The following is a 23,786-nucleotide window of genomic DNA, read 5'->3' on the forward strand; positions in this document are numbered from 1 at the left end:
GAAATCAGCTAAGAAATATACAATTGCAAACAATGTGATTGTCATAGAATTCCATGTATTCCAATGGCTGTTTAGAATGTCTCACTTGCGATGCACCTTCACCATGGAATTAATGCAATTTAAGAGCACTTTAACTGCCATGGCTCAATGCCATATGAGTTGTAGTTTCACAAGGTCTTTAGGCTTCTCTGCAAAAAGTGCTAGTAAACTACAAATCTTAGGATTCCATACCATGAAGCTATACCAATTAAAGTAGTATCAAACTGCATTAATTCTACAGTGTAGATGCACTCTTAATAATAATAGTCATGCTACCCCTCTATTCTGCCTTGGTCAGACCACACCTGGAATACTGTGTCCAATTCTGGGCACCGCAGTTGAAGGGAGATGTTGACAAGCTGGAAAGCGTCCAGAGGAGGGCGACTAAAATGATTAAGGGTCTGGAGAACAAGCCCTATGAGGAGCGGCCTAAAGAGCCGAGCATGTTTAGTTGCAGAAGAGAAGGCTGAGAGGAGACATGATAGCCATGTACAAATACATGAGGGGAGTCATAGGGAGGAGGGAGAAAGATTGTTTTCTGCTGCCCTGCAGACTAGTATGCGGAATAATGGCTTCAAACTACAGGAAAGGAGATTCCACCTGAACATCAGGAAGAACAGTGTGGAAGCTGTTCGGCAGTGGAACTCTCTGCCCCGGACTGTGGTGGAGGCTCCTTCTTTGGAGGCTTTTAAGAAGCAGAGGCTGGATGGCTATCTGTTGGGGGTGCTTTTAATGAGATTTTCCTGCTTCTTGCAGGGAGTTGGACTGGATGACCCGTGAGGTCTCTTCCAACTCTACGTTTCTATGATTCTATGATTCCAATAAATAATAATAATAATAATAATAATAATAATAATAATAATAATAATAATAACAACAACAACAACAACAACAACAACAATAATAAACAACTTTATTTCTACCCCACCACCACCTCCCAAAAGGGACTTGGGGTGGCTTACAAGCACTCATAATGTAACAATACATATGGTGCAATAAATACAGTTATATCAATATCTTAGAGTTGGAAAGGACCACAATGGCCATCTAGTCCAATACTCTGCCATGCAAAAATACACAGCTAAAGCACTCCTGAAAAATGCCTATCCAATCTCCTTCCTCCAAAGAAGAAGAAATATCTGAGATATTCCACTTTCAGACAGCTTTTGCAATAAAGAGGTTCTTCCTCATGTTTCATTTCCTTTGCAGAAAAAGTCAAGTTTGTTCATATGCCCCATCTATACGTCTCCCCAGACGAATTCGCTAACATACTTTTCAAAGGATGAATATCAGGACCCTGCCACACAATAAGTAAACAAATACCTAGGAGGCAGATTGGTCTTGAATACGGGAGGCGTTAAATGAGCAAGCCTCCCAATGACTGTGTGTGCCTGCATGTTCTTATGTTGCAAGGTTAATTTGATTTAAATCACAGTTTAAATCACTACTGGGAACGATTCTATTTAATCATAATTTTTAGTAGGGTGACATTACTATTTAATGCAACCTTAATACATATTCAGAAATGTATATTTCATTAGAAGGTAGCTACAGAGGAAGCAATTACCTGAATTGTGTTCAGAGATTAATTTTGAATGCATTGAAAAAATGGCATCTTTTGTATTTCCATTCAGATTTTTCTTCCTTTTTCAAATCTTCATGCCCCCAGATTTTCTATTCATTGACCTTCTAGGGCAATTTTTCTCCTCTAAAGGATCAGTCCAGATATAAAATGCTGTAAAATAAGGCACCCCTACCCCTATGGTGATATATAAATACAGAATAAACACACATAAAAGGACAGAGAAAGAGAAACTAAAATAAAACTGAAGGCAATGTGATTGGGAATACTTGGGGGAGATGCTGGATAGGATGGCATCGATAGCACCACAGCACTTGACTACCTTTATTCTATATCGAAAGAGAGGATTTATGTATGCAAACAGGTGCCATTCTTCCACCCCATATCTTAATGGAAGGTTTTGTTGGTCTATTGCTGTTTGTTGATTAATCTGTTCCATTTTTTGGTGCTGGTCATCGACCATCATAAATAAATAAATAAATAAATACTGGCTAAAAAGTATAATTTCTCCAGTAGTGTGGAGCATAGACATCCTATAATAATGCGACATGTCTCATGTGGGAGAAAGAATTCTTGTCTGTTGGAGGCAAGTGTGAACAGAAAGAAACAAACCATGAAAATGAACAAAATCTGGCTACCAGTATTTAAAAAAGACTCTAAAGTCAGGACAGTAAATAAAAAGCAACACTCTGAAAACAGAGGAATTCCAGACATAAAACAATCAGGGCCAGCTAACACCTCCCAACCAAAAAAAAAAAAAACTTTCCCCAGGCAGGAATCAGCCAGACCTTGAAGCTTCAAGTCTTTTCAGTGCTAATCAAGGTGATTAATTGCAACATTCACACTTTCCTCCATCAGACAAGAGTTCTTTCTCCCACTCTGGACCTTCCACAGATATATAAACCTCCCTTGCTTAGTTTCCAATATACCCCACAACCAAGATTTGGGGAGTGGAAAAATGGTGCAACTCACTGCTTTCACCCCAAGCACAATGTTTTGATCTGGCCATCTTTGGACATATATGTGTATATGTGCATGTGTGCACACCGAGGAATGGGGAGCTTTACTGGAATTTCAATAAGGATAATTCTCTCTCTCTTTGAACTGGTTATGTAAAAAATCAACATGCTGGACACTTTTCAAAGAATGGAGACTTCTTTATTGTGCTAAATGTCCAGATGTTCCTTCAGGTAGGTTACTGGAGCACTTGGGCAGTTGGAATATTTACATTTGCGTTTCAGTTAAATGGATTTGAATTGTTTTGTATTGTTTTGTTTAGGATTTCAATTTATCCCCTAATTTCAGTACAATCATAACATGGAGACTTTTTTTGACTGTAGAAAAAAACAATACATTTATGATGGTCTATCCCTCAAATTATGATGGAGTCGAGTCATTACACCGTATACAAATGAGCCACAAACAAATCTTGACTAGAATTTGTGGTAGGGATACTGCATGTTTACACGCACGCACACACACACATTTTGACTCAAAATAATACAGATTTGATTCTTAGCATAATTAAGAACAGTTCACAGGGCACACTAAAAATGCTATATGAATATGAAAGCAGAATAAGAATTTCCACACTCTACTTGAAGCTGCCTTTGAAGAGTGTTCAGAAACTTCAAATGGTCCAGATTGCTACAACCTGTTATAGCTCAGCCGAAGCAGGCAGGGGCTGTTGGGTTCACTGATGATTTAGAGTCAGATGGGATTGTGGGCTTTCCTGGGATTCATTTTCATGCAGAGCCAGAAGATGAAACTGCTTTAGACACAGGCACAGATGGACCTGAGAATATAATTGCCTCTGATCCTCCAGACCTTCAAGACCGTTCACAGGAGTTGGAATCATCCTCTCCAGATAAGGAGCCTAGCAAAGATGAATTGATGAGAAATTATCATGGGAACACACCTGGGGACATTGCCTAAGTCAGGAGGCTCGCCTGCTAATTTGAGCAGATAGCCAGCTTTGGAGGTCAACAGGCCTCTCAACACGCTTCTGTGGGAAGCAAAAGTTCCAGGGGAGTTGTAATGCTTTCATGTCTCTTTGCACCTTGTTTATACTGGGCTTGGTCCCCATGGAAGCCACCCCAAGTCCCTTTGAGGAGATGGTGGTGAGATATAAGAATAAAGTTATTATTATTATTATTATTATTATTATTATTATTATTATTATTAATAATAATAATAATAATAATAATAATATTGACACAATGACATAGTCTGACACAGCAAACAAGATAGATATGCTGGATTTCAAAATCCAGCATATTATTATTATTATTTTATTGTATGACACAGCAAACAAGATAGACATGCTGGATTTCGTATCACAAAATCACAAGTCGAACACTTCCCAAGTGGACTGTGTGATGTATTTTCGGATGATGCGCTCATATCCCAGTAGGGTGGCCTTTTGCAGTTGACAGATCGTAATTTTGTCAATGTCTATTGATTCCAAATGCCGGCTGAGATCTTTTGGCATGGAACCCAGTGTGCTGATCACCACTGGGACCACCTGCACTGGTTTCTGCCAGAGTCTTTGAAGTTCAATCTTGAGGTCCTGATAGCGGCTGAGTTTTTCCTGTTGTTTTTCGTCAATGCGACTGTCACCTAGGATGGCAACATCAATGATCCAAACCTTTTTCCTTTCCACAACTGTGATGTCTGGTGTGTTGTGTTCCAGAACTTTGTCAGTCTGGATTCGGAAGTCCCACAGTATCTTTGTGTGTTCATTTTCCACAACCTTTGCAGGTTTGTGATCCCACCATTTCTTTACTGCAGGGAGGTGATACTTGAGGCATAAGTTCCAATGAATCATTTGGGCCACATAGTTGTGCCTCTGTTTGTAGTCTGTCTGTGCAATTTTCTTACAGCAGCTGAGGATATGATCAATGGTTTCGTCGGTTTCCTTGCACAGTCTTTTTGGGCCATCAGCTGGTTTTTCGATCTTGGCCTTAATTAATTAATTAATTACATTATTATTATTGTTGTTGTTGTTGTTGTTGTTGTTGTTGTTGTTGTTATATGTCTGTATATTAGGAAATGTGGGCTCTTTGCTTTTCAGTTCAGGCAACATGGCTTTTAAGTTACAGTCAGGCCTGGGTTCTCTAGCTCTTGTCTTGGTTTTGGGATTCAAGTATTCTGGGAGTTTTTCCATGCTCATCTTGTGCATCCTTGTTCAAGTTTTGCTTATGGACTCAAGTTGCTTTTGGATTTTGGCATTCCTCTGGAACTACCTTACTTTTGAATTTACAAGAGACATTTGATTGCTGACTTTTTTGGATTTTTACACTTTCTTTCCTTATTCCTGCTTTTTACTATATATCTTTTGTGTGTTTTTATAATAAACTGCTTGCCTTTACTCTGGACTCCTGTGTAATGCTCTGGTCATAGGTGACATAAGGTCTGGGGTACGACACAACCCATTTGGTAAGTGGAGCTGACTGCAGCATAGAACACCCTTGTTGCAACAGCTCCACTAACTGCTGGCCTTTTTCTGTGAGCAATTCAAAGTGTTGGTTATGACTGATAAAGCCCTACACGACTCAAGTCCAGATGACACAGTGATGTTCATAGAGGGAAATATGGCCCTTAGGATTCCTTTGTTTGGAGATCCCTGTGATTTGAGGTCTTCTGGGATAGCTGTTTAGTATTTTGCCTTGAGAACCAGAACGGGGCGAAAGAAACAATCACAATGATGTTGGTGATATTCATGGTAATGATGATCATAATCCAGTTTCAATAACTCAATTTCATGAAAACAAAAATGTTATGTTATGGGAAAAAGCTATTGAAGTTATCAGGAGGCTGATTAAAATTGAAGAAGGCAATGACAAGCCACCTCTGAATATTCCTTGCCTCACTGTGCGAAGTTTATGGGGTCAACAAGTGGTTTGAGGAAAGATTAAATACATATTAGAATTTAGGAGGGAAATGACATAGAAGACATGTGCAAAATGCTGAATAATGCTCTGAATTTTACTATTAAAGTTAGGGAATTTCCAAGGATTACAGATGTGCAGTAACTCTGACTCACCTCCCAAAATTGCCCCCCCCCCAAAAAAAGAATACCTGTGGCCAGTTCCAACTCCTTAACCCCCTGCTCCTAGATTTGTCTTAGCACAAGGATGGGAATCATGCAGTCCTCTATATGCTCCTAGGACCCTTCTACAGTGCCATATAATCCAGAATATCAAGGCAGATAATCCACATTATCTGCTTCGAACTGGATTATCTCAATCTATACTGCCATATAATCTAGTTCAAAGCAGATAATCTGGATTTTATGCAGCTGTGTAGAAGGGGACCTAGACTGAAGTTTCATGTGCAAAATGTGCAAAATGGTGAATAATGCTGGGAGTTGCAAGGCCATTTGCAAGGCCATAGATGGCTTAGCACCTGAAGTTTGGTTTTTCTTTGAAAAACTAAAGTAAGATGGCAGGACTCCCAAATACAGACTCCCAGCTCCCATCAGCACCATGATGCTCTTGTCCAACAGTATCCAACAACAAGGTGTTACTAACCTTTAGAGGCTATTTCTTTCATGAGAGAAAAAGAGGGGAGGTGTTATTTAAGCTCAAACTTCTAAGTCACTTTTAGTCACTTTCGTTTTTTGTAGAAGAGGGAATAACATCCCTTGTCTACAAGTGGGGCTGGCCAAATGAATGATAACGTGGCCAATTGCATATCTATAACATGGCAGTAATGAGCCCCAGGTGGTGCAATGGGTTAAACCCTTGTGCCAGAAGGACTGCTGACCAACAGGTCATTGGTTCGAATCCGGGGAGAGCGGGTGACCTCCCGTATGTCAGCTATAGCTTCCCATGCGGGGACATGAGAGAAGCCTCCCACAGGATGGTAAAACATCAAATATCCGGGCGTCCCTTGGGCAACGTGCTTGCAGATGGCCAATTCTCTCACACCATAAGCAACTTGCAGTTTCTAAAGTTGCTGCTGACACACAAAAAAAGCATGGCAATCATATGGCCCATGAGCTGGATGTAAACTATATAGACAGACCAAGGACATCTTCCACTGAATTCTGCCAGGGTCTTTTGCTGGAGCACAGCTCTAGTTGTGTGTGAGAGAGGGCATTGCCTTTCTGATTAAGAATTCTGCCCCTAGTAAAAAATTCCTTCAATCCCCAAATTTCTAGCATTGCAGAGAGTGAAATACTGGAAGCCATTCATATCTAAAATTTCTAAAATTGCTAAGTTGACATTCCCTTGCTAACTTCCTCTTTTATTTGGATGTCTAAATTGCATTTCTAAATGCTCAACTAGTTATTGCAATACTAGAAATTTGAGGCGCTCCATGCAGTCATGCCGGCCACATGATCTTGGAGGTGTCTACGGACAACGCCGGCTCTTCAGCTTAGAAATGGAGATGAGCACCAACCCCCAGAGTCAGACATGACTGGACTTAATGTCAGGGGAAACCTTTACCTTTACCTTAGAAATTTGTGGATGGAAAGAAAATTCCCTGGAGAGCCAGAATTCTTATTTGTGGGGCAGTGATTAAAAAGATGATATGATAATCTTTACTCTACATAACTAACAAGATGCCAGTGAGGGGTAAGGTTTAATCTCCATCCCTCATGCTTAAGCCCCAACCTCAATCTGGCACCTTGGATTTAATTTTGAATTAAGGAAAAAATGCAGAGCTAATAACTACCACTTTCAGGTAATGTGAAGTTTGAACCTGGGTCAACCCATGAAACTGATTGACAGGAGGTTCATGAGGTAAAGTAAATATGCCACACATAATTAACTTTACTAAAAGATATGGTCATGAGATTAAATTAGATGGTTTTTTAATTAGCCAAATGCATGTGAGATCCATAGATAGTTCTATGATGAACCTAGATTGATTAATCTGATTTTTTAAAAGCAATAACATAAAAGCAAACCCTTTTTGGAATCTAAAATATGTGGTGAATAGTCATTGAATATCTGGGGAATCGATCAGCCTTTTTTTTTGTCCTTGAGACTACAATCTGTCATTTCTACCCCCTTTTTAAAAATCAGAATTGATCTGAAGTGTTCTTGTTTTAATTTAAAATTATCTCAGTCCTAAACCTGGAAATAGATTGCAAAACACCTTCAGGCTTCTGGAGGTACAATTGGATGGTTTTGTGCTGATTTTATACTGATGGGGTACAGAATTCTCACTGATTCTTTAAGACCAGCCAGCCTCCAGGCCAACCAGTTGTAATTGATATTTATGTGACATCTTGTCTCCTGTCTTAATGCAATTTTTTAGGCTCTTGGTGGCTTGGATGAGTGTAGGAGTGTCGGATGCCTAGGTGATCCAAGCCTAAAAATGTACCATTTTTAATCGAGGATGTAAAATGTACCATTTTCTTTTTTCTCCTGCCTCTTTCCCTCTTTGTCCTATTTAAAGTACAAAAGTAGTTCGCACTCATTTATCTCACAGGAAAGGAGAAGACTAGGTGAACCCTGTCCTTTCCAGTAGGATGAGTCAAAAGCAAACTACTGCACCTTCTCCTAGTTTTTTTTTTTGTTCTTCCTCATTGATAACTTTTGCCATCTTGATCTTGACCTTGTCCATTTTTTTCTGTGCAATAATGTGATGTCTCATGGGCCTTGTAGTCCCGTTCCTAGTGCTATTGTGGCAGATGAGGAGGAAAACATGGGATTTCAGCTTGAATCGGAGCCTCGCCACCTGGAAGATGTTTGTCCTCAGGAAGTTAACCAAACAAGCCTTGGGCAGAATTCTCCCCCATTTTCCCGAAAGGACAATTATAATAGAGATAGAGGAGTCAGGGAGGCTAATCGCTGGAGCCTCAGAATCGCTGCCAGACAATTAGCTGATTAGGTCTGCTTCCCTTGGGAAATTCTAAGGAGCCATGCATCTGGACAGAGTTGGGTTTCACTTCTTGTTTTCCAGGGAAAGTGTCCTGTTGGCGGGAAAACAAGACCCTATATAGGGGTTTTGCCGCAAGGGGAACCTTGCGGAGTCAATTGTTCAGCTTGAGGAGAGAGATCGTGTGTGGACTTCGTACCCCAGTTCCTTGTTTCCCGGATTAAGTTCCCAGCCTTGCCTTGTTTCACGGATCAAGTTTCCAGCCTTGCCTTGTTTCACGGACTTCTCTGGACTCAGTTCATGTTTCATGTTTGCCTCGTTTCAAGTTTTGATTTAGCCAAGAATCAAGCCTATTTTCCAGCCTTGTTGTCAAGCTACTTTGGACTTTAAAGACCCTGTCATTCCCCACACTTTGCTTGGCAAGTGTGTGTTTCGGTCAAGTGGATTAAAACTTTGAACTCTAATATCTTATATTGGACAATACAATTCTGGACTATATTTGACCTCATCTGAAAGGTCTGCTTCTGAACTATACTCTTCACTTGTTTTTATTGACTTTATATATTTCTATAATAAAGATATTAGATAGATTCTGGTCTCTGCACATGGTTATTGGTGCTCTGCAGCCTGGATCCTGACAAATAATGGGAGTGTATTCCATCCTTAAAGAGTCAGCATGGTTTATTTATTTATTTTGTGTCAAAAGCATTGCATAAATAAATAAGTTTAAAACTGATAAAATAAAGGGATCACAAGCAACTAAATAGCTTTTGTCCAAAAACAGGCAACAGTGACTGCATTGTCTGTAGCTTTAAACAGTTCTTCCTCTGTGCATGAGGCAGGGCATTGTGGGTAAGCATACAGATACTGAGTTGTTTGTTCAGTTCCACAGTTGCATCAGGTGGAGGATTCTTCTAGGTAGTGCCATTTTGCCAGGTTGTCTTTTGATCTGCCAACTCCGCTTCTGAGTCTGTTCAGGGATTTCTAAGTTGCCCATTCTTGGTTTGCCCCTAAAGGAAGACCTACGGTTTGCCCCTAAAGGAAGACCCTCGTGGGGAGCCTTCCAGTTAGGATTGCCTGATTTTCCTGCCCAGAGAGATATTCTTGCTGTTGCTGGGTAAACATTAAGAGGAGTGGTGGTTCACAAAAAACTTTTCCTTGATTTAAGTCTACTGGGTGGAGGTTGATAGCCATGCGGTGGGTGGCTTTCACAGTGTTCTCTCACCATTGGCAGCAACTTCCCATTGCACATCAGGGGGAGAGGGGGAATGCCAGCTAGCTTATAGAATCTATCCACAGGTGTATGTTTAAGACATCCTGTGATTATTCTACATGTCTCATTCAGTGCTATATTCACCTGCTTCGTGTGGGTAGATTTATGCCAGACAGGGCAGGTATACTCAGCAGTTGAGTAAGACAAGGCCAGGGATAATATTCTTATTAATATTGGATCTTCACCCTATGCACTATTAGGAAGTTTCTGCAGGATGTTATTGCATGCAGCTACTTTGTGCTTGGTGTTTACACAGTGTTTCTTAAATGTTAGTGTTCAATCTAAGGTGACATGTGTGGTGTAGTGGTTTGAGCATTGGACTACAGCTTTGGAGACCAAGGTTTGAATCCCTGCTCAGCCATGAAACCCATCTAGTAACCTTAGGCAGTTCAAACTCTTTTAGCATTAGAAGAAGGCAATGGCAAACCTCTTTCGAACAAATCTTGCCAAGAAAACCTTGTGATAGGTTCAGTTAGGGTCACCATAAATCAGAAATGGCTTGAAGGCACACAACAACAAAAACAACCCTAGCATGTCTTAAAACTTCTGGCAAGAGTGAGCTGACCTTCCCAGTGGGCAGAAAGGGAGACGGAGAAAAAGAGAGATTGAGAAGAGGGACAAAAAGACTAGCAGTATGCAGCTCTAGAAAGATTACCAGCATATCTAAAATGTTGTTCTCATTTACCTTGCATTGTCCCTGGCCTGGAAGAGCTCCAAAAGGTCTGACATGTAATAGTCTTCTTATTTCTGAGGGTCCAGATAGGTCTTTGCAAACGCCATCCTTTATCATGAAGTGAGAAACCTTTAGTAGGATAACTTATTTCACTCTTTTGTCCAGATCTGAAACAGCGTATTTTTTGTTCCTGTATGATGGAGGCCCTGGTGATGCAGTGGGTTATGCAGCGGGTTAAACCACTGAGCTGCTGAACTTGCTGATTGAAAAGTCGGTGGTTCAAATCTGGAGAGTGAGGTGAGCTCCCACTGTTAGCCCAACTTCTGTTAGTCCCAACCTAGCAGTTCAAAAACACGCAAATGCGAGTAGATCAATACTGCTTCAGTGGGAAGCTAATGGCACTCCATGCAGTTATGCCGGCCACATGTCCTTGGAAGTGTCTATGGACAATGCCGGCTATTTGGCTTAGAAATGGAGACGAGCACCAACCCCCAGAGTCGGACATGACTAAACTTAATGTCAGGTAAACGTACCTTTACCTATGATTGACAGAAATGTTATGACATCACTTCCTAATGCCATTTTTACCAATATAAGGGAATAAAAACATGTTTTCAGGAATTGAGGGTTCTTGGAGGACTGAAAGCGTAGAAAGGTATTTTCCACCTTGGTGGGTTTCTTTTATCTTATTTCATTTTGGTTTGGGGTTTGTGTGTGTGTGTGTGTGTGTGTGCTGATGCAGGTTTCTTGGTGGAAATCAACTGGATATTATGCCAAAGATATTGTGGGGAGAACACTAGCTAAGGAGTTTTCAGGGGTTGTAAATGGGGGCTCAGCAGGTATATCAGAGTGAAACGTTGCCTGTATTTTAAATGACTGTGCAGAACAGGGAAATTATTACTACCTTCTTGTATGACAAAAAAAGCCTGCTGAAATTCCTTCATTAATTCCACTCTTAAAATTGTTGCCTCCTGTTTTTCCTCTGACAACACCTCACCTTCCTTATTCCTGCCTGAAAGGGACAGGTCTCCACAGTTGAACATCCCCATGTCTCTCCAGCAGCTCAAACCAGGCAATGGTTTATTGGCTCCGAGAGCTGCAAATCTCTTGTAGAAAGGCATGGTTTCCCAGCAATGGAGGCCGATGGTATTGGCCTGATTCAGTGCATTCAGTTTCAAGGGTCTCTGGCTGTCCATGGGAGCTTGGGCTGGGTATCTCTCTTGGTACCACAGCTTTCTCTGAACCTCTGTCCAGGATATTACTGGATTCTTTAGGTATAATCCTTTACAACTTCTGTATTCTAACGTCTGAGCGTCCTGCTTGAATCTGGCTTGCTGGTTGTGGAAAAAGAGTTTCATTCTGCTTCAGCCAAGTAACCCTTATACTCATTAAAAACATTTTTTCATAAGGAACTGTAGGGGTCATTTTGTATATGAAGATTTTTCCGTATTTAGTTCATAGTGTCTGCCTTATCTAAGAGAGCTCATTTCAGAATTTTATTACAAACTCACTGATGCTGAGACTGTTTACTGCAGGTATCACGCAGGTATTTAAGTCTTGCAATAATTAGTACAGATTAGAAACCCAGAGGGATATTTTCCCTAACCCCAGCCCTAATTTGATGTAGTTTATATCAAACTTTTCAAGGACACACAAATAATTCAAGCTTCCATATGCTACTCAAGTGATAATTAGTTCTGGGGAAATGGGTTTTTTAAAGTGTGTATTTGATCAGGTTAGTAAAACACAGAGCAGGAAGTAAAACAAAGCAAAAAGAAGCAAGCGGCCACTTTATCTTCAGCCTCCTGACTATCTGCTTCTTCTGGAGAACAGAGCTGTCTGTCCTGCATGCCCCATCCTCATCTTCTAAATGGGCCCACTTTCAAGAATAATGGAGTATGTTATCCTATTGCTAGTATGCAAGCAGCAATCAGGTCAGTTCTGTATACAAAATGGACAGCATCTTACCCCTTAAATGTGGCTTTAACGTGCTGGGGTTGGGGTTGTCCCTACCTTTATGAAATTTCTTTTTGTTATTTTTTTTCAACTTGTGAAACAATGAAACAACATTCCAATGCAAAAGTGCAATTTCAGTGTTCTTGGTGCACCATGATGCCAAAACTCTCATTTACTTTCTCACTTCTGAAAAGATTGAAACTGTCAAATAGACCTTGATTTTTTCCCCCTTAAATCCATTTCTTAATCCTCCGCAATATCACAACATTTTCTTTTGTAATCTGTCACATGCATTTTTGAACATACAGTAGAGTCTCACTTATCCAACCTAAACGGGCCAGCAGAAGCTTGGATAAGCGAATATCTTGGATAATAAGGAGGGATTAAGGAAAAGCCTATTAAACATCAAATTAGGTTATGATTTTACAAATTAAGCACCAAAACATCATGTTATACAACAAATTTAACAGAAAAAGTAGTTCAATACGCAGTAATGTTATGTTGTAATACTGTATTTATGACTTTAGCACCAAAATATCATGATATATTGAAAACATTGACTACAAAAATGGCTTGGATTATCCAGAGGCTTGGATAAGCGAGGCTTGGATAAGTGAGACTCTACTGTATTTTTTGAACATTGACATTGGGCACAAAGGAAAAGAAAACTAAGCCAACAAAAGATATTAATTTGGTAGGGAAGGGATAACTAAGGAACCTCAAAAGGGTGTTGGGTTGTAGCTTAGCTCCATTGCATGTGTTCCTAAATCATCTAGTCTGGTGAATGCAAAGGTTTGCTTAGGGTTGTGAAGAATTTCTGAAAATTTAATGGAAAGTGGTTTATGCTATGGAATTCTCTCCCCCCCCCCCCCCCAAAAAAAAAGCAAAGCTTCCAAAATATAAACAGGATACTTAATTGAGCAGTTAGCTCACAGCAAGCTGAAAGGTGAAGTGTTGTGTGACTACAAAAATAATTTTGAGCTTAGCAGGCAACGATGCAGAATTCAATATTTAAAGTTACAAAATTGTTTATTGAAAAAGTATGTACAGTAGAGTTTCACTTATCCAACATAAATGGGCCAGCAGAATGTTGGATAAGCAAATATGTTGGATAATAAGGAGGCATTAAGGAAAAGCCTATTAAACATCAAATTAGGTTATGATTTTACAAATTAAGCACCAAAACATCATGTTATACAACAAATTTGACAGAAAAAGTAGTTCAATATGCAGTAATGCTATGTAGTAATTACTGTATTTACGAATTTAACACCAAAATATCACGATGTATTGAAAACATTGACTACAAAAATGTGTTGGATAATCCAGAACATTGGATAAGCGAGTGTTGGATAAGTGAGACTCTACTGTAGTACATTTCTTGATAGGAAAGAATTGGGTCCATAACTTCTAAGTTCTAAGTTCCAAAACAAGACTAAAAACCTCCAAATACTACATCTCTTCAAACATAGAGTATTTATTTATCATGTCAGAAGCAAACCGAGGGAACAACTTGCATTAAAACAAACAACAACAACAACAACAACTTGGCATTATACTAAATGTTCTCTGACCACTTGGAGTGCCTCTGGTATTGCTGTAAGAAGGTCCTCCACTGTGCATGTGGCAGCGCTCAGGCTGCATTGTAATAGGTGGTCTGTGGTTTGCTCTTCTTCACGCTTGCATGTTGTGGATTCCCCTTTGTAGACCCATTTCTGAAGATTGGCTCTGCATCTCATGCTGCCAGAGCGCAGTCTGTTCAGTGCCTTCCATCTTGCCCAGTCTTTTTTGTCCCAGGAGGGAGTCTCTCATCCAGCATCAGCCACTGATTGAGTTTCCAGGTTATAACCTGCCACTTTTGGACTCTCACTTGCTGAGGTGTTCCTGCAAGTATCTTTGTAGATCTTTGAAAACCTTTTCTTGACTGAATGTGCGGATGTCTTCGTTAATACCCAAACAGGGGATGGGCCGAAGAGGTCAATGCCTTGGTCCTTTCATTCCTGGCTGCTACTTCCTGGGAGATGTCAGGTTGTGCAATGCCGGCTAAACAGTATAATTTCTCCAGTGGTGTGGGGCATAGACATCCTGTGATGATGCGGCATCTCTCATTAAGAGCCACAGTCACTGTTTTAACACGGCGAGATGTATTCTACACTGGGCATGCATATTCAGCAGCAGAGTAGCAAAGTGCAAGGGCAGAGTAGAGAGAGGTCTGAGTGCAAATCATAGAATCATAGAATCATAGAATAGTAGAGTTGAAAAGACACAAGTTTTAAACAAAGGCATGTAACCTGAAGAGTATCCATTCTACTCCACTAATTAGGATAGGAGCATAGAGAGTACCCATAGATATTTTCCAACTGACATTCAGAAGTCAAAGGGGAAGGGATTCCCTCAGCCTATTCTAAAGCTAACTAACTGTTCCTCATTTAGGACTGCAGACTTGGGCAATGTGGGGTTGTATTACAACAATTTGAACATAGGATGCTGGAGAGTTCAACTGGGAAACCACCTTAGATGAGTCCCACAGTCTTAGTCTCAGGTAACCCTGTAAAAGTCAGAAAAAACTTGAAGACACACAACAGTAATTTGCCTAATGAAAGACTATAGATCCTTCACTCATCAGGTTTGAATTTCAGAAGTGATGGACCATTAAGTTTGTCATGAACTGTTTTGAACCTTTGTCCTTTCTCCATAGTGTTCCATCTTTTCTTTTACATCTTTATTTCTTCATTGATTTTGAATTTTTTAAAAAGTCTTCCAGCTTTTAACATTTTTGCTACTGACCTAAAGCATTGATTGCTTCTTGTTGTTTTTGTTATTTCAGAAGTATTACAGGATGGCTTTGCTACCAAGATTCCTCTAGCCAAAATATATATTTGAAAATAATAAATGAATAAAGCCTGACTTCTCAATCAGTTCATAGCTTTCTTCTAATAAGGCAAAGTTTAATCCTTCTTAGAAATTCAACTCCTCATACTGTGCCTCATTTATGGGTACAGATGTCTGAAATGGAGCTCAGTTTCCAGTCCTGATTTATACAACCTATAGCAGATTTTTGGCTTTGTAAAAATTTGAGTTGCCCTGCTGTCTCCTTTGTTCTCCCAGTAAAATCTCTGCCAAGCCCTTTGAGAATTGTAGAGCCAGAATGACCAGATATTACTGGCACATGAAGGACCCTTGTTGAACCGTTCAAGATGTGTGGCCACTTAAAGTGAGACAAATGTGGGCCAATGTGTAAAGCAAAATGCTCCTGTTTGTTTGGCTTTTAAAGGTTCACTACTGACCATAATCTATTTTTAAATGTCTGTTTTAATAATAAAGCCCTATCAAAGCCTGGAAGATCAGGGACCTTGGAGTTACTCAACACACCATTTCTCCCACTGTGATGAAAGGTGTTATTTTTTATACAATATGCATGTATTTAATTAACAAACTTATTTATATCTAAAGATCTCAGGATTGGTTACAATACAATCAATTAAGATTATCATTCTTCCAAAGAGTCTGCATGCAAAGAGCACAGCTGCCTTTGTATAAGAAATAAGCCTGATCAACTGACAGAAGCGCAGATTGGATAATTCAGGAAAGCCTTTTCATTATTTTACAAAGATGGAGATGGAACTACAGCAGCAAAAGCGCTGGGGACAGTGATGAAGTCCCCTGGGTAGACTCTGACAGATATGGATATGATTGGTGAAATAGATGCTGATGGCAATGGCACCATTGATCTTCCAGACTTTTTGACAACAATGGCAAGAAAAATGAGTGACACGGGCAGTGAAGAAGAAATCAAAGAAGCCGTGTGAGTATTTGATAAAGAAAGGAATTATAATATTTATGTTGCAGAACATCATCATATCTTTATAAACTTGGATGGAAGTTAACAGATTTCTTTTCTTTTTTTTCATGTCAGGAGCAACTTGAGTCACTTCTGGAGTGACAGATGAAGTAGATGAAATCATTAGAATTCATCTACTTGGTGATGCCCAAGTATAAATGATGACAATGAAGTGAAGACATTATACTGAATGTACTAAATTTCTTGTCCAAATTACTTGCCCTTTTCATTGTTTGTACCTTACCTATAAACAGATTGCCCTCTATACTTCTTTGCTGGTGAGGTTGTAAAACTAAAGGCTTCTTTTACCATTTATAGTCACTGTTGGTGTAGTGGTTTAAATGTTGGACTTTGATTCCTTAGAAGAGAGTTTAAGCACTGAAACATGGAAACCCACTGGGTGACCCTGAGCAAGTCATATTCTCAGCCTCAGAAAGGCAATGGCAAATCCCTTCTGAATAAATCCAAAACACTCCAAAACCCACAATTGTCCGCATGGGTGACTGGCATTTTAGAAAGATTCCAGAATTGGTTCTCCTGGATTTTTTCAAGGAGACAAGGAAAATAATCTCACAAACACCTAAGTGGCCGTGTACTCATATTAGCAGCAAACAGACTGGCTCTAAATTTTGGAAATATTGAAAAGGGATATCCTCCTTAAAGGGGATTGCCTGAGTTCAGAATGTTTCAAATACAAAAGGAGTTTAACAGAGCTGGAGCTTGTCATCCTGAAGGAAGAAGATAAAAGAGAGTGGAGGAGAGGAAGGAGATATTCGTGGTCACAAATACCTGAGAGTTTCTGAAGTCACATGGTCTGGGTGCCTAGATACAGCTGAATAAATAGGAACAGGTTGCGAGACAATGCAAAGCAGAAGAGAAATATGCAGGAAAGAACTATAACTGCTTAGCACTCCCATTGCTTTAAGAGCAAATGAGGGATGGAATGCAAAGAGAATGATCAATGGGAGTATTACAGTGACCCCTTGGTGGTTTGGTTCCAGGAGGTACATGGTTACCAAAATCTACAAATGCTCAAATTCTACTACAAATATAAACACATATTATATTCTTTATATAAAATAACATAATCAAGGTTTGCTTTTTTGGATTAAACATCTACATGAAGCCGCTGGGAGAGATCATCAAGAGTTTTGGAGTTTGGTGCCATACATATGCAGATGACACCCAACTCTAGTACTCATTTCCACCAAAAGCCAAGAAAGCAGCCCAGGCCCTCAACCGGTGCCTGTCAGCTGTTGTGAACTGGATGAGGAATAACAAATTAAAATTGAATCCAGACTAGATGGGGGTCCTCCTAGTCAGCTGGAAGGCAGATCAGGGTATAGAGTGGCAACCTGTGTTGGATGGGGTCACACTCCCCCTGAAGACATAAGTCCACAGTCTGGAGATCCTCCTGGACTCATTGCTAAGCCTGGAGGCCCAGGTGTCAGCAGTGGCCAGGAGGGCCTTTGCACAATTAAAACTTGTGCACCAGTTGCAACTGTATCTTGAGAAGCCAGACTTCATGGTGGTCCATGCTTTGGTTACATCCTATTTAGACTACTATAATGAGCTCTATGTGGGGCTGCCCTTGAAGAGTGTCCAAATACTTCAATTACTACAGAGATCTGCAGCCAGGTTATTAACAGGTGCTGGATCCAGGGAGCATACTACCCCCTGCTAAAGCACCTGCACTGGCTGCCAATTCCTTTCCAGGGCCAATTCAAGGTGCTGGTTTTCATCTTTAAAGCCCTAAATGGTTCAGGTCCTACTTGCCAACCTGCCCAAATATTAAGATCTTCTAGTGAGGCCCTCCTCTCATTGCCGCCCACCATCACAAATGCGGTTGGCAGCGACGAGAGAGGGGGCCTTCTCGGTGGCCACTCCAACTCTTTAGCACTCCCTCCCCAAGGAGGTTAAAACAGCCCCTTCTCTGACATCTTTTAAAAAGCAGCTAAAGACCTTCCTGTTCACACAAGCTTTTGATGAAGACACTCAGCTGTAGTGACAGGAAGACTAACTTGTATTGAGTCATGCTAAGATCACCATCTATCTAGTTGAGTTGCCTGCAATAATTGTATTAGATACATGTTTTTCAAATGTTTATTTATTTTTTATTGTAAATTTGTTTTTATAGGTTATTATTTTACATATGTACACTGTTTTATATTGCCTTTTATATAATGCTGTGATCCACTTTGGGTCCTGTTTAGGGAGAAAAGCAGGATATAAATAAAGATTTATTGTGTGTGTGTGTGTGTGTGTGTGTGTGTATTCAAGTTGTGGATGGCTGAATCCATGGAAACAGAGGGTGAACTGCAGTTCCCAAGTATTTATCTATGTGTCATAAAATTATAGAATGGAATGGACACTATGGGCCATCAGATCCAGTGCTTGATCTCCATCAGAGCCTCGCTGTTCAGTGATTAATCTCCATTGTGTCCACCCCACTGCTGAATGCAAGATCCATCTGTCTGTCTCTTGTATTTATCATCCTGACTCTCTCTTAACATGTTGGCTTATGACAAGGTTTTAAAATGTTAGTGCTAAACCTGATGATAAATAAGTGAAAATGCAAATAAACAAACTGTCACATCTTAAACACCATACATTTTAAAAGTATTAAATCTTTTTAAAAGCTTGCAATAAGACTAAAAACAAAATAAAAAGACCATTCTGACATTAAATGTCAGTTTAAAAGACCCAAGGATCTATTTGTCTGTCTACCCCCAACTGGTTCTGATCACTTGCTAGATGTATTCATCCCCCTTTTCCAGTGATACAATAACATTTGATCTTCTGGACAAATGTTATTTTGCACAATTAAATCATTATCAGGAACACTGATCTTACAGATCTCAGCAATATTTTGCTATTGACTTCCCTGAAGGACAATATTTCCCTCATGTTAATTAAATGTGTATATTTGTATATTTTAAGTTGCATTGCAATGCTTTTAGCTGTGAGCCGCTTTGAGTTTCCATATGCAGAGAAAAAGCAGGATATAAATAAACATAATCATAATAATGTTAATGATAATGATAATAAATAGCCACCACTTCCATTAGTGATTTGAAGAGTTAAGAGGAAGACTGTAGCTTTATAATAAGGTGAGGGGGAGTGCCATAGTGAAATATGCACCCATGAAAAGGAAGAGATTTTATACAGACCCTTTCATCTTCCCTTTAGCACCTCTTAACTTTGAAAATACTTCTCGAATTCTGCAGCCTCAAAAGACAGAACTGAGTGGGATATTAAAGCTCAGACACATACTAATGGAGGTTATTGTAAAGCAAGACCTCTTTTGAGGCAGAGTTTTTCTCTGATCAAACAGTTGTTGCTTTCCTCTTTATTTGAAAGGACTCTGAGACCTGAACAATCCAGGATACTCGCTTGTTTCTAAAAATTGATAAAAGCTACAACGTTCCCTGTTAGAGGAAACAGAGTTTCCAGAACAATGAAATGTGAATTAAGAGAATGTAGTTCTAGCCTTGGCTGGTGGTTAAAAGATTTTGTGTTCAGTTGATTCAGCATGCACATGAACCCTGAGCTAACATCTTACCGAATAACAACCAAGCTTTCAAGAGTTAGCAATAAACCTGCAATGAGAATTTGGAAGCAGGACAGACAAGAGAAAATCAAAGTTTGGAAAGTTATTTTGAATAAGTAACTAGTAACAGTTCTAAATCTAGGGCAATCCAACCACAGATAACTAGCATTATTTGGATGCTGTTGTTCAATGCCAGATCAGAAAATTGAAAAGACATCCGTGGTTGAAGACTTGATCTTGGACGTTTATGCCTACTTGTTCTGTATTATGAAGACCTGGATCAGCCTCTCACAGCTTTGTCCAATTAGGGGCAGGGAGGTGAAGTTGTGGGGATTTATTGACATTCCATCTCCCTCATCAAGTGTCCTCTTCCACAGTCTTTGGGGTTCAGGTGAGTATTTTTTAAGGTGGTGGAAGGGACCGAATGGGGATTCTGTTGATGTTCTGCCCATCCTACTACTCAGTGGTCTTTCTGAGTTGGTCTTATTGACAGCATTATTATATTTATGTTTATTTATACCCCTCTTTTTCTCTCCACAAGGAAACTCTTGTCTTGCGGTACTGAGGGACTTCAACCTCAATGTGTAGTCTGCTCTTTCAAGAGCAACTCATGACTTCATGTCCATAATGTGAACCTTGGGGCTGTTCCAAGTAACATCTGGTGCTATCCAAGTTTCAGGACACACTCTGGATCTGGATTTCGATTCTGGTAGTGATCAGAGTGATCAGAGTGTGGACTAATTTTCTGTGTCCGTAGTCATGGACTGACCATTGCCTGGTGCAGTTTAGAGTCCCTGAGAGTCAGGGCTTCTACTGGGGTGAGGAATGTTTAAGATAGTCTGCTCCAGGGACATATGGGTCCATATGGGTTTCCTGGCAGCTCCTGGGGACTTTCCTGTTGCCTTGGCAAGTGATCCTATCAAAGCTCTAGCTGGTCCCTATAATAGGGAGATGGCCAAAGTACTGGACACAATTGCTCCAAGTATCCCCTCTTGCAAAGTGGAGCCAGATGGTAGCCTAGATTAATTAAGGAGCTGTCAGTGATGAAACAAGTGAGACAAAGGCCAGAGTGATGATGGCAGAAAACTCAGAACAAGTCTGGCTAGAGACCATTGGGATGCCTATGTCTTGGTGATGATGGCAGCAAAGATATTTTAATGTGTTGTCGATGGCTTTCATGGCCGGGATAACAGGGTTGTTGTATGTCTTTCGGGCTGTGTGACCATGATCCAGAAGTATTCTCTCCTGACGTTTCGCCCACATCTATGGCAGGCATCCCATAGATGTGGGCGAAACGTCAGGAGAGAATACTTCTGGAACATGGTCACAACAAAGATATTTTACTTCTCTGTCGGCATTGCCATTACAAACTGTCATCCAGCAAAGCTGTCTCTTGTGGTCAGAAGCCTTTTACACTCTGGACCACAAGAAGAGAACAAAAGTCTGCTCTGATGCATTTGCAAGACATCTGCTGTGACTTGGATGCTGTTGTTAAGACAGGTCCAATGCATTTAATCTTGATGTCTGCTTGTCCTGTATTATTGGATACATTTGAATTTGCGCAAGAGAATGTGAAAAGGGTATTTGGAGAGGTGAGAACCCCCAATAGTATACTAGATCCTTGCTTTTCCTGTCTACAGAGCAACTAGCTGAATAGGTATAAGTAGTGGTGAATGCTTTGTAGCAGCAAGGAAAGTTTCAATTCTCCCTAAAACAAGCCATAGTGAGACAGTTCCTTTAAAACAGGTCTTCCTGGAAAGCACCCAATCTGAATAAATATCAGCTAGTCCCTAACATTTCATTTTTGGGCAAGATTCTGGAGCATAATCTTACAATCTTCCAGAGATTTCAGGATTGCAGCTTGTATGTTCTCCTGGACTCAATTCTGAGAATGAATACTGTACCCAGGTTTCAGCAGTGGCTTGAATCTGAATTCCCAGGCTTCAGCTTTTGTGTCTTCTCCTCCATCTTAATCCTTGGCTGCTTACATCCTTACCAAGATAATCCAGTTTATTTGAAATGCTAAATCTTAGAATAAATTATGCAGTGCTACTCAACATTTACTCTGTGCTCAGATGAACAAATAATCTATTCGGAAGATGACGCCCCTAATGGATATAGTTAGCAGCCAGCTAGCATGACTTACTGATGCATAATTTATCCATATTCTCAGAAGCAGATTTCCTGGTTTGCCCCACCCAGAAGAAATGTAACAATACTGGCAAGTTCATTTTCAGTTGTCCTACTAAGCTGAAATGCTGCATGTCACCAATGCAAAGAGAAAGCAGCCAGGAAAAAAAAACAACAGCAGTCATTCTGATTTTGGTGATAAATGTATTTAAGCAAATGGGTGAAGAGCTTTGAAAAAAAACATAACAGGTCACAGAAACAATGTAGGAAAAGAGGGAGAGGAGGATGGAGGATGAGTGACTGCATTAGAGTTTGAATTTTCTCTCTTCCAGCTTTCCGGATATGTCATTAGTTTTACACCGGGGTCCTCAAACTTTTTAAGTGGAGGGCCGGTTCATGGTCCTCAGACTGTTGAGGGGCCGAATTATCATTTGGAAAAAAAATGAACAAATTCCTATACACACTGCACATGTCTTATTTGTAGTGCAAAAACAACAACAACAACAATGAAAGAACAATACAATATATTTTTTTAAAAAATTAACCAACATAAACCTATCAGGATTTCAATGGCAAGTGTGGGCCTGCTTCTGGCCAATGAGATAGTCAAATTAATTAGGATTTTTCTTGTGTGCCTTCAAGTCATTTCAGACTCTGGGCAAGCCTAAGTCTAAAACTGAGGGTGGGGGCCAGGTAAATGACCTTGGAGGGCCGCATCCAGCCCCCGGGCCTTAGTTTGGGGACCGCTGTTCTACACTAACAATTATTGTGAAGTTTAGTTTTTCTTGGCATCATTTAAAATCACACAGAGAAGTTTATGTCAAATCTAGAGCAAAGCTTGGGAAATTATTTTTTTTCTGGTGATAATTTTGCATGTCCCTCAACCAATGTAAGAATCAGCCATAATGTCTGGAGGAACGTAAGAGTTATAGCCCCCCTCAATCCCCCCCCCAAAAGAGAAGTTCAGGTACTGAACCAGAACTCCTTTTTTTAAGACATTGGTTCTCAACCTGTGGGCCATGGCCCAGGAGTGGGCCACGAAAACAAAAATCTGGTCCACAAACCTCCTTCCTCTTTATTTATTTTATTTTATTTTATTTCCTCTCCTATCTGCAGAGCTGACCACATCAGCTCTAGATTATTAAATGTGGTTTTCTGTGGGCAAGCAGATGGCAACTACTGGATGGCATATGTTCTGTATCAGAAACTAGAGCTGATGTGGTCTATCCAATGCAATTTTCTGAATCAGCACCCCAAATAACCAAACCAAACCTAAAGTTGACCAAAAACTAATTTGTAACCCTTTTGGTACTAATGTTGGAGAGAGGTCCCTGGTCAAAGTGGTCCCTGGTCAAAAAAAGGTTGGGAACCACTGCTTTAAGACCAAAACTGCAAGAATACCATTTATTTATTTATTTCATGTCAAAAGCATTGTACAACAAATACATTTCAAATAATGGAAATTAAAAAAAAGAAATCACAAGCAACTAAATAGTTTTGGACCAAAAGCGGACAACGGCAACCGCATTGTCTGTAGCTTTAAACAACTCCTCCTCCGTACATAAGGCAGGGCATTGTGGGCAAACATACATATGCTGAGTTGTTTTTTCAGCTCCACAGTCACACAAGGTGGAGGATTCCTCCAGGTAGTGCCACCTTGCCAAGTTGTCTTTTTATCTGCCCACTCCGCTTCTCAGTCTATTTAGGGATTTCCAAGTTGCTCATTCTTGGTTTGCCCCTGGAGGAAGACCCTCTTGGGGGGCCATCCAGTTAGAATTGCCAGGTTTAGCTGCCCAGAGGGACACCCTTGCTGTTGCTGGAGGAACATCAAGAGGAGTGGTGGTTCTCATGCAGCCCTTCCTTGATTTGAGTCTGGTGGGAGGAGGGTGATAGCCATGCAGTGGGTGG

This window comes from Anolis carolinensis, chromosome 3 (assembly GCF_035594765.1).
Source record: "Anolis carolinensis isolate JA03-04 chromosome 3, rAnoCar3.1.pri, whole genome shotgun sequence".
Taxonomy (NCBI): Eukaryota; Metazoa; Chordata; class Lepidosauria; order Squamata; family Dactyloidae; genus Anolis; species Anolis carolinensis.